General features: G+C 52.6%; 1 non-coding gene across 1 annotated transcript; it reads right to left on the reverse strand.

Annotated features, from left to right (window-relative positions):
- Positions 1–10,657: 10,657 nt before the first annotated feature.
- Positions 10,658–10,819, reverse strand: LOC138526621 (U1 spliceosomal RNA). The gene has a single exon (XR_011283665.1). It is a non-coding gene; the product is annotated as a U1 spliceosomal RNA (small nuclear RNA).
- Between the last annotated feature and the right edge of the window lie 1,934 nt (positions 10,820–12,753).

The following is a 12,753-nucleotide window of genomic DNA, read 5'->3' on the forward strand; positions in this document are numbered from 1 at the left end:
GCTGTATTCAGGTGTCGATTCGGATGATGAGACCTATGTGCCGTCGCAGGTGAGTGTTCCTGGGAGGGATTCTGTTCTGTCCGACCCACCTGCACCAGGGTTAGAACCTCAATGGGGATGTCAGTGTTGGCAGGTACGCCTTTGGTGGTTACGGATGCAGGGTCACACTCAGCGACATCTGATCCTGTTCCTGGGCCAGCAGATCAGAGGGGGAATGCAGTCCTGCAGCCTCAGGCAGTGCCGGCACAGCAAGGCGCAGTTCGCCTTGCCCCAGACAGGTGTGGTGCCCTGCCGACGTGGTGGCCGTCAGCCACCTGGCAATACCGCATGGGAGCAATCCATATACGGTATGGCAACCCAACAGGCAGCATCATCAGAGATGATGGCTCAGGCCATGGATAGGGTGGCCACTTCCATTGTCCCCCCCGAAAGGCTGATGGAGCGACTTCAGCAGGCAACCGACTCCATCTGCCAGTCACACAGGGAGGACATGTTGGCGTCCGACAGGGACAGGCGGGCGGCACTGGTGACTCTGCAGGAAGCCATCTCCATAGAGTCCCAGGGCCACAGGGAAGCCCTGAGGGTGGAACTCCTTCACCTCAGGACGACTCTTGTTGAGCTTGAGGCTTCAACAAACAGAAGGACAGAACAGCAGCTGGAGCGTCTCACCCGTACGCTCTCAGCTGAGATGCAGGCAACTAGGGTGGAGGACCGGGCATCCCGTGAGTTGTTGCATGGGGACCTCTGCACACTTATCCTCCAGAACGAGACCTACCACACCCGCATGCTTGCAGCCATGGAGGAACAGACTAGGGCTTTGCGTGGGCTGCCTCCCATAGTGCCACCACCTCCTGATGCAGCTGCAGAGGGTGAGGAGAGCGACAGCAGTGATACTCCCACAATAGGGTAGCCGTGTAGGCCATGAGCCCATGGAGGTGTTTTTTTTCCGCAAGATCCACACAGGTGGGTTTTGGTGTGCATCCTGTCCTCGGACCTCCTGGGTGGCCTCCCCCACCCCGCCGGGCCCATTAATGGCCATTTTTGATTTTTGATTTTTTTTATTTTTATTTTGATTTTTATTTTTTGGGACAGTGTGTTGCCTTGTGTGGCTCCCGTGGGCATTCGCTGCATTGTGGCTGGGCACATGCAGGCTTGTCATGGATGTGGTTCAGATGCTTGGGTTTTTGTCACACACACCCCTCCTGCTTCCCGTTTCCATGGGCTTGCAAAGGGTGTGCCCAAGTGACATTGACGTACATGGTGACATTGGACTCCCATGAGCTGTGTGGGCAGTCTGTAGTCAATACTGTGTATACATTCATAGTGCATATTGTTGTTGTATTGTACACTGCATAGTGTATTGATATCTGCCTCTGCATCCATCTCATCCTCCTAATTTGCAGGTCCATTCCTCATGTCTTCACAATGTGGTCCACCTTGGAACTGGAGTCCATGTTGTAAGCAGTGCACCTACACTCTTGAGTGGCGCTAACACTGTATACTTGTAAGTGTCCGGAGGGCTGTCATCATCAGGTAGTGAGGCTAGCAAATTTTTAAGTCTGTAATGTCATGTTTAAGGTAGGTTGGAGGTTGTGTAGGTGATTGGTATTCTTGGTAAGTATTTGGTAATGTGGGTTGTAGGTCCTGCATTACTGTGAGCATTTCATGTGTGGACATGTTTCCATTAGGGACACTGTAGCTGGTGACACTTGGGGCATGTTGTGGGGATTAATTTCTTTCCTCTCACATTGCATGACATGCCATGGTGTGTTGTGTGGCCATGCCGGGGAGGGGTTGGGTGACATGGCACTGTTTTCATGTAGTATTTTGCGAGTGGGTATTCATTTCTGCAGCATGGAAGTGTCTTTTGATGACACTGCATTGGTGGTGTTTGTGTAGGTAGGGATGCACACATTGTGACAATTCCACGTGAACGATCTCAGGCTGCTATAGTTCTGACAGTTGACTGTCCCTTTGTTCGTCTTAATTGTCAGGTCGAGTCATCATTGCTTATCAGATGGTATGTGCCAGGCCTGTGTGCACTCCACTGGGGTGTGATTTCTATGTGAAGTAATTAGCCACCAGCTGCGTACGGGCTGCCTCACCCCGTGCCCTCTCCCCTCCCATGCGCAGCGGGCGTGCATGTGGTTGGGGATGAGGGGGCACAACCATGTCCACAGCCAGGCCCCGGCGTGTTGCAACATTGTGCAGGACACATGCTGCCACTATGATCCTGCACACTACTGGGGGCGCATATAACAGCTGCCCGCCAGAACGGTCAAGGGAGCGAAAGCGTGACTTGAGCACTCCGAATGTGCGCTCCACTATGCCTCGGGTTGCAATATGGGCTGTGTTGTATCTTACCTCTGGAGGCGTGATGGGGTTCCGAATTGGCGTCATCATGTGGGTGCTCAGAGGGTAGGGACTGTCCCCTGGTGAGGAGGTGATGGGTATCATTATTGGGGTAGTGACATAACTCTGCATCTGACATGCATGCATGTGCAGTGGCATTCATACTCACCAAGCAGCCATATATCGCCATGCCGACGAGCTTCTAGGTCCCGGCTTAGGGTAGACATTCGGTAAATGAAGCTGTCGTGGGTGGACCCTGGATAGTTGGCATATACTGAGGTGATGATTCCCTTAGCATTACATACTACCTGCACGTTGATGGAATGCCAGTGCTTGCGGTTCCTATAGATGTGCTCAGATGCCCTGGGGGGACTTAGTGCCACATGGGTGCAGTCAATGGCACCTAGCACTTTTGGGAATTGTGCCACACCGTAGAAATCGAGGGTGGCAGCCTGCCTTTCTGCAGGTGTCCTGGGCATGTATATGTGCCTACGGACTGATGGGCGTGCAGTGATGATGTTCAAGACCTGGTGTAGGCAGCGTGACTGCGTGGCCTGTGACACCCCACCCACTATGGCACTTGTCCGCTGAAATGCTCCTGTGGCCAAGAAGTGCAGTACATTGAGGACCTTCTCCAGGGGGCTGAGTGCTTGGGAGCACAGGGTGGGTGATGTGAGGTCATCCTCCCATTCACTGACCAGGTCCAGTATTATGTGTGGTGGAAACCTGTACCTCCCATACACCTGGTCATCAGGCATCCCAAAAAGGCTGGTTCTGGGAGTGAAAATTCGGGCCCTCACTATCCTCCTCCTCCTCCTTTGGTAACCCACGGCCACTGCTGCTAGGAACGGTACATTCATCCTGGCATATGAGCTTGTTTGTTGTTTGCGCACACTTTTATGCTGCGCGGGTCGACGTATGCCTGCTTCATGCTGGCGTACGTGTTTCAGGATTGGACCATTTATTTTTTGGCATGTCGTAGTCGAACGTGTGAATCTTCCCGCCCACCCCAGGAATACACATAGCACACTCTCCCAGGCCCAGTCGCGGGTAAATATTCCCGCCCACCCCTGGAATACATGTACCCCACTCTCACAGGCCCAGTCGCGTGTGGAAGTTGACGCGCACCCCGAAGTACACGTACCCAGGCCAATCGCGTGTGGAACTTCCTGCGCACCCCGAAGTACACGTACCCAGGCCAATCGCGTGTGGAACTTCCTGCGCACCCCGAAGTACACGTACCCAGGCCAATCGCGTGTGGAACTTCCCGCGCACCCCTAAGTACACGTACCCAGGCCAATCGCACGGCTGTAGGGTGGGGGTGATGGGAGACATGAGTGGGGGCCTGGTGGAACCTGCCCCTGGTGACTGGGGGGTGAGGGTGGTGGTAGACGTGAGTGGGGGCTGGTGGAGGCTGCCCCTGGTGGCTGGGGGGTTGGGGTGGTGGTAGACGTGAGTGGGGGCCTGGTGGAGGCTGCCCCTGGTGGCTGGGTGGTGGGGGTGATAGGAGACATGAGTGGGGGCCTGGTGGAGGCTGCCCCTGGTGGCTGGGGGGTGGGGGTGGTGGTAGACATGAGTGGGGGCCTGGTGGAGGCTGCCCCTGCACTGCTGGGGGGTGGGGGTGATAGGGGACATGTGTGGGGGCCTGGTGGAGGCTGCCCCTGGTGGCTGGGGGGTGGGGGTGATAGTGGACATGAGTGGGGGCCTGGTGGAGGCTGCCCTTGCACTGCTGGGGGGTGGGGGTGGTGGTAGACATGAGTGGGGGCCTGGTGGGGCTGCCCCTGCACTGCTGGGGGATGGGGGTGGTGGTAGACATGAGTGGGGGCCTGTTGGAGGCTGCCCCTGCACTGCTGGGGGGTAGGGGTGGTGGTAGACATGGGTGGGGGCCTGGTGGAGGCTGCCCGTGCACTGCTGAGAGGTGGGGGTGATGGAAGACATGAGTGGGGGCCTGGTGGAGGCTGCCCCTGCACTGCTGGGGGGTGGGGGTGATGGGAGACATGAGTGGGGGCCTGGTGGAGGCTGCCCCTGCACTGCTGGGGGGTGGGGGTGGTGGTAGACATGAGTGGGGGCCTGGTGGGGCTGCCCCTGCACTGCTGGGGGGTGGGGGTGGTGGTAGACATGAGTGGGGGCCTGGTGGAGGCTGCCCCTGCACTGCTGTGGGGTGGGGGTGGTGGTATTCATGGGTGGGGGCCTGGTGGAGGCTGCCCCTGGTGGCTGGGGGGTGGGGGTGGTGATAGACATGAGTGGGGGCCTGGTGGAGGCTGCCCCTGCACTGCTGGGGGGTGGGGGTGATGGGAGACATGAGTGGGGGCCTGGTGGAGGCTGCCCCTGGTGGCTGGGGGGTGGTGGTAGACGTGAGTGGGGGCCTGGTGGAGGCTGCCCCTGATGGCTGGGGGGGTGGGGTGCAGGGAGACATGAGTTGGACATGAGTGGGGGCCTGGTGGAGGCTGCCCCTGGTGGCTGGGGGGTGGGGGTGATAGGGGACATCAGTGGGGGCCTGGTGGAGGCTGCCCCTGCACTGCTAGGGGGTGGGGGTGGTGGTAGACATGGGTGGGGGCCTGGTGGAGGCTGCCCCTGCACTGCTGGGGGTGGGGGTGATGGGAGACATGATTGGGGGCCTGGTGGAGGCTGTCCCTGGTGGCTGGGGGTGGTGGCAGACGTGAGTGGGGGCCTGGTGGAGGCTGCCCCTGGTGGCTGGGGGGTGGGGGTGCAGGGAGACATGAGTTGGACATGAGTGGGGGCCTGGTGGAGGCTGCCCCTGGTGGCTGGGGGGTGGGGGTGATGGGAGACATGAGTGGGGGCCTGGTGGAGGCTGCCCCTGGTGGCTGGGGGGTGGGGGTGATATGGGACATGAGTGGGGGCCTGGTGGAGGCTGCCCCTGCACTGATGGGGGGTGGGGGTGGCGGTAGACATGGGTGGGGGCCTGGTGGAGGCTGCCCCTGCACTGCTGGGGGGTGGGGGTGGTGGTAGACATGAGTGGGGGCCTGGTGGAGGCTGCCCCTGCACTGCTGGGGGGTGGGGGTGGTGGTAGACATGGGTGGGGGCCTGGTGGAGGCTGCCCCTGGTGGCTGGGGGGTGGGGGTGATAGGGGACATGAGTGGGGGCCTGGTGGAGGCTGCCCCTGCACTGCTGGGGGGTGGGGATGGTGGTAGACATGAGTGGGGTCCTGGTGGAGGCTGCCCCTGCACTGCTGGGGGGTGGTGGTGGTGCTAGACATGGGTGGGGGCCTGGTGGAGGCTGCCCCTGGTGGCTGGGGGGTGGGGGTGATGGGAGACATGATAGGGGGCCTGGTGGTGGCTGCCCCTGGTGGCTGGGGGGTGGGGGTGATGGGAGACATGAGTGGGGGCCTGGTGGAGGCTGCCCCTGCACTGCTGGGGGGTGGGGTGGTGACAGACATGAGTGGGGGCCTGGTGGAGGCTGCCCCTGGTGGCTGGGGGGTGGGGGTGATGGGAGACATGTGTTGGTGATCAGTAGTGCAAGGTGACATGTGGGTTAGCTGGTGGGCATGGCCATGGTGGATGGGTTGCCTGTGGGACATGAGCAGGGGTGCAGGGTAGTACCCTGTGGTGTGGGCTGCCTGCAGGGGCCGTGGAGGGTGTAGAGGGAACACCTGGGAGGACCCACATGGCCAAATCACATGTAGCATTCCCCGGCACCACCGAAATACACGTACCCTGCTGAAATTGTGTGTGAATCTTCCCGCGCACCTCGGAATACACGTTCCCAGGCCAATCGCGTGTGGAACTTCCCGCGCACCCCGAAGTACACGTACCCAGGCCAATCGCGTGTGGAACTTCCCGCGCACCCCCCGAAGTACACGTACCCAGGCCAATCGCGTGTGGAACTTCCCGCGCACCCCGTAGTACACGTACCCAGGCTAATCGCGTGTGGAACTTCCCGCGCACCCCGAAGTACACGTACCCAGGCCAATCGCGTGTGGAACTTCCCGCGCACCCCGAAGTACACCTACCCAGGCCAATCGCGTGTGGAACTTCTCGCGCACCCTGTAGTACACGTACCCAGGCTAATCGCTTGTGGAACTTCCCGCGCACCCCGAAGTACACGTACCCAGGCCAATCGCTTGTGGAATTTCCCACGCACCCAGGAACACGCGCACACGCTATTTTTCACACAGCGGGTGTCCGTGTTTGTCGGTGCCCCTTTGCACCTCATTTGTCCTAGAGGGCCACTGTATGGTCCATTCATCATGGCTGTATATGGGTGCTTTTTGTTAGCGCACATTTTGGCGCACATTTTTTTCAGTCGCAGGGGCGCTACCGCCTGCTTTCTTGTGGCATACTTGTTTGGCCCTGTGCGCGTCTTTGACCGTGCGCTGGTTTGCCCTATTCGATTCCATGAATACGGGTTGTAGGCGAGCGTGTGGGCGTTCCGCGCACTTGCCTCCTGTACTTCCCCCGTGACGCCCATATTTTCACGCATTGTTCCCCATTCCGAGTGTTACGCCCCGTGTTCTGCCTACTTTTGTGATGTGTGCCGCGCTATGTGCGATTTCGCAGTGGCCGTGGCGCACGCTGTTGGATGACCTGTGCGCCGGCGTGCGCGGCGCACATTTTTAGCGCACATCCAATGTTTTTCTCGCGCACGGACTTCCATGAATCGATGTGCGCTGGTTTCCCTGCGATTTTCGCACTTGCACTGCGATTTTCGCACTTTTACTGCGATTTGCACGTTTTGGCACCTCTGCGCGAGAATTTTCGGCGCACATTATTTCCATGAATCGACCCCTTAATCTCAGGAGGAGTGAGGATGATCAGGGGTCTCCAAAGAGCATACACAGTGAAACATCAAGAGTTACAATTAGACAGTAGTATACAAAACTATACTAATTGTTATAGGCCCAATAACAAAACAAATGAATCATGAAATGCTATAGTAAAACACCACACAAGCAACACACTATGTAATACATACACACTCATTGGAGTCAGTGCCAGAAAGTTAGCAACTCCACCAATACTTAAAGGAAAAGGATGAATAGCTTTTATAGCACAAACATTCTTCAGAGATGGCAACACTAACTTTATATGTCCAGCCCTAAGATGAATGGAGCCTTGTTCTCAATGTTCATTGCACGCTTTAAGCACCCGGTCGTGCATAAAGTTCACAAAGTACTTTTTAGGGAACAGGAAAAAGTTAGGGGAATAATTTGGATGGGGTGAAATGGGTCCAAGAGTCAGGCGAGGATCTATTACAATGAACAAAGCTGTTCCTGACTTTTGGAGGGCTTTAGGGAGCAGATACTACCCAAGCCAAAGAGAAGGCCAAAATTAACCTTCAATGCGTAAATGCATTTGGTTGAACAAAGGGCTACTGGTAAGTCACATCACTACTCACCGCCCTTAGCTTGGATTTGGTCTAGACTTGGCAGGTCTGGGGGGGAGGTTGTCAGATGTTCAATTTCCCACCCTCAATTCGGCTTCCAGAGGCACAGGTGCTGTGGGTGTGGATGCAGGTCAGGTTTGGGAGAGGAGCTGTAACTCTTGATTTTGTATGTAGAACAAAGAAAACACTGATGCAGCAGGTCTCAGTGCACAGGAAGGCACATGTGAAAACTGCCGTCAGCGACTGTCACTGTCGCACAGTGAGGAAGGGGAACTCAACTCTCGTTTTATGAAGCAGCTTCTTATCTTGAGGACTGAAGGTGCTGGGATGACTATCTCACAATTAAGTTGTGTTGATTTAAGAGCACCATAGTTTGTTTTTCCTGTTAGTATTAGAGTTCATTTGTTTTTCACTTTTGCCCTGTGTTTCTTGACATATGATTGTCCCTTTTTGGGTTACCACATATTGTTTGATCTTATTAATAACAATGTGATTGTGTGTGTTTTTTTAAAATAAAATAATATAGATACAAATCATAATTAGCTGGGATTCCCCTCATGTCGAAACTCAAAATGGTGATGCTCCTGCACGGCATCCCGGGATTAAGTTGTACAGCCAAATGGATGGCCCAAGGACACTTCCGCACAGGCTAACTTGCAGGGTAACCAGGAGACGTTGAGAGTCAATGGTCCTACCACTCTAAGGGTTCAAAGCACATTCACAGGTCTTTTAAGATCAAGTGCAAAGCAGGGCTTGATTGGCACAACAGTGGGATTCGGTTGGTAGACCTCTTAAGTGTGTCTCAGTATCGTCCTTTGTTCTGCACGGCTTTTCAGGATACTTGGTTCTGTCTGCATATCGGTTCTGACCTGTTTCTGATCTGCTGGAATGAATGCTGGACCCCTCCTCATGTCCACAGTTTGGCGAGTGCTCACACCCGGCCCCCAATGGGAAGAGCTGCTTCATGCATGCACACCAGCAGTAGTCCAATCAGAGACCACTGGGGTTGTCATACTCCCGTCCACACCAGGCACTCTGACACCAGTAGTGTGGTTTGGGACCAGACAGTCCAAGCCCACTTACTGGGTACCCACACAAGAGACCTGCAGGGACCAGCAAAATAAGCAGTCTTCATCGGCAACTGCATGCCCAAATAAGGAAATCCCACACCTGGAAGGGCAGGGGGAAGGCCAAGGGACAAATGGCCAAAGGAACCGACAAATGACCTTGTGGCATGGCCTTGTTTGACACTAGCCACAGTTAAGAGCCAAATGTGGTAAACAAGGTTTGGCTCATCAACAAATTACCCAAATACAAGAAAAAGCTACTGCTGCCACCAGTCTGTTCCAAGGCACATTGTACAATTTCCTGTGATTACTTAGAGGGTGTCTAGGGCCATAAAACACAATGACCCCATTACGCTGTACTGTAAGGTACTTTGCACAATGATAAAAAGTTACCAACAAGTATCAACAAAGCCAAGAGACTAAGAGAAACAAAGTTTCTCAGTACTGACAGCCTGCAGTACATGCCAGTTTCCCCATAACAATGAGCGAATGCCCAGTGGAGTGCAGCTGAAGGCTGTGCTCCACTGTAAAAAGACAGGTTGGGATAAAGAAACAAATGCAAAAAGTTTGGGGGTCCATGGACTATGGAGGAAAAGTTGCTTCTAGAGAAATATTTTCTAACACACTGGCCTTTCTTGGTGTAGCCACTCTGCATATACTTTCTTTCTGTGGCATGGTATTGTTTAATGCTGGGAGTCTTTATATTGTAATACTGGCTTATATTGGTGCAGCATGCATGGACATGTATAGGCACAGTCAGCATGACAATGATTTATACCAGGCTTGTGCAACCTTTTTGAATGTGGGGCCGAAGTGTTATGAAGAGGCTGGCACAGACAGGTAAGTGATATTAAGGTTTTATTTAGGATATAACAATGGAAGAAGACCCCCAACATTACATTAAGAGGCTCTTCTCCTTCAGCTCCTTCTCCAACTGACAAACATTAGAACACATCACCAAGGAACGCTGTCATCAACATTCCATGACATCATACAGGGATGCAGCACACAGGAAAGAAACACTATGGAGGGCTTTCTCCACTTACATCTCATAAGTCATCATAACACGAAGCATTCACTTTTTGTCACCCAGTGGGCCGGCAAGCCAAAAGTCAACAACCTCACCCAACGCAGTATATTAAAAAGCGATATTGTGTGACATTTGACACAATAGCATCACAGGCAGTGATAGCCATGCAGTTCCAAGGATAGCTTTTGGTGTCATGGGCAGTGATCAAAGGTTAGTTGCTTGTGATTTCTTTCAGTGTAATATGTGTTAATATTTTTCTGAAATAGTGGGGGCGACCGAGCGTAGCGAGGGAGCTACAAGGTTCTAGGGAGGGTTTGGGGGGGTCTCCCCCCCAAGAATATTTTTCAAATATGGGGTTGAAATGGTGCATTTTACAGCAGAAAAGGTGACCAAAAAGCCATAAGTTTACAATCAGTTCTAAAGGGGAACATGAAAATTCCATGTCACCAACAGCAGAAAAGAACATTTTACAACACAACACATTTTAATGATCAATGTGTCCACAGTGTAAGACAGCATTGTCACTGATGTAACACATTGACGTGCTGGTTGTACCCAAAATATGCCTCTGTAGCAACATGTCTATGCTGGCTGTTCCCAATTTAGGCCAGCATTGTCCTGTACATAGCATGATTGATGCTGCCTGAGCATGTGCAGTGTGCCCAATACATATGGCAGCTTATCTCTGTAATACACATTATTTCTGTGGTGATGAAAGAAGCATAATTCAATTCAACAGATAAAATGTGGAAAAGCGATCAACCAAAGGTGAACCTAATTGAAGAAACGCAATGTGAGCACAATCTAAAAGTATGCAACCTAGCAGGCCTAGTGCACACTTTACCTTTTCTTTCACCAATAAATCAGGGGGAGAGCGCGAACGCAGTCCCCCACTACCAGAAATAATGCAGTCGTGTATCCCGCATTTGGGGACATAGCCGAGGTCAGCAAATCCGATGTGCAATGGGTAAGCCTCACCCTTGGAGATCTGCCCTTGAGATCAGATTCTCCCCTGCCAGCTAAGTATGAGTTGCATGCAAGAGGGCAGGGGTTGGGTCAGTTCTGGGAAGCCCCGCTAAGCGAGGGTGAGAAGGCAGGCCCTGACCCAGCCCCAACCCCCCAATCCCTGGAAGCTCTGAGCGTCTGCAGAGCTGCCTGTCCCGCGTGTAGTGTTATACATTGACATATGTTGTGGTCAAAGGCATAATGAAAGGCATAAAGAAAATGTTTTGGGAAATAGTTCTGTGTACTGTTGGTAATTTGCATGTCTCAGTTCTTTTCATGTGCTACCATAAAAAATAAAAAAAAGATTTGAAACTGTGTTTTTTCACCCAATTTTTCACAGACATTTTTCTAAAATTTACCATTTTAACCCATTATTTCTAAATATTTCCCAGGAGGAGAGCCCTTTGACCCTCTCTTGCTTGGTTCAGACTCCTTTGCTCTGCCCTGTCGTCCCCGGATATTAGACACATGCAATGAAACCCCTCCAGTTCAAACTTTCACCAGCCACCACTGATTATAGCATCCAATTCACTTTTTGAAGAACTCCTGAACTCCTACCAGCAGAGCATTGTCTGTGCCCTCGCTTATAAAACTGGCACAACATAGATATTGCTACCATCCAACTGTGGCTTGCTCTCTTTGGCCAAAAGCGATTCCATTAGACACATTCCAACCAGCAGGTATTTCCCCCTCTTGCTTAGGGTACTGTTGGCATAAACTTATACAGTTCCTCACCTCTAGCCAAAGGATGCCCTTCTGGGCCATAAGCCAACATTTGTAACCCCAACAGGAATTACTTCTTGTTTGGTTAGGGTTTCTGTAAGGTTGTGATATTCTTACCCATAAGCCACAGGTCCCCATCCAGGATCAAATATCTCAGCCCTTAACAGTTTCTTGTTCTCTGGTTTCTGCCAGGCTCTGATACCTAGCCTTCAGCAGGCTTCTTCTAATCCTGGTCTCACACCAATGTCTGAGATGGAGCCCTTATCATGCTTCCAAGTTCCTCTTCCTTTCTGGGTCTGGTCTCTGTCAGTGTCTGTGTTATAGTCCTCAGCATGTGAGCTGCAATTTTCTTTCCTCTTGTACTTGTCTCTAGCATTGCCTGAGATATAGCCCTCAGCAGGTTTTCTTTCTTTGTTTCCTTCTTTCCTTCATTCTTTCCTTCTTTCTTTCTTTCTGGTCTCCACTATTTTCTGTGATATAGCACTCTGCAGTCTGTCAGGTTTCTCTCCTTTTGGCTTCTTCCCTGTTCTTCCTGCCTCTAGGTCTTAACCCAACCCCTGGAAGCCCACCAGCTGGCATACCAACCTCAGCCTACTTTTGCTGCAAAGTCACTTCGTCACAAGAGCCACCACATGTATGAGGTATCCGCAAACATTTGCAGGTACTCTGAGCATGGTTGGACTGGGACAACAAATAAGTCAGAGCAACAAAACAAAAGTGGACCACAAAGAGAAAAGTGGCCCGAAATCGGAAATCCCATCGATTCATGACTCTCTGCAAGGCACCTCTGGGAAAACGGTGGAGGGCGGTACTGCACACGTTTTGAAAAGAAACTGAATTAAATTAGTTCCTCGTTAAAAAACAAAATCACAACCCAAAACCTGCTACACTCCAATACAAACCATTAATGAAGAAACCTCAGAAACTGCTTTGCCAAACACTAACGTGTGATCTCTATCTCAATATCTAGGGAGCTTTCAGTTGTACGCCCACCTTTAATTGCAAGGCCTCTCATGTTGGCAGCAACATATTTATTTAATTTATGATATCAAATACGAGATTTACGATGCATACGTTGCAGGGTGCCTTTGCTGGCAGCTGTCGCCTTGATTCATAATAATACATGAGCACTTGGGAATGCACACGCTTCAAGCTGCCTTTCCTGGCAGAACATAACAGTACTGGTTTTCCCTGTTATGCCCGCTATATATAGGGAGTGGAAACTCTATCGTT

This window comes from Ambystoma mexicanum, chromosome 7p (genome assembly GCF_040938575.1).
Source record: "Ambystoma mexicanum isolate Mex_15411 chromosome 7p, UKY_AmexF1_1, whole genome shotgun sequence".
Lineage (NCBI taxonomy): Eukaryota > Metazoa > Chordata > Amphibia > Caudata > Ambystomatidae > Ambystoma > Ambystoma mexicanum.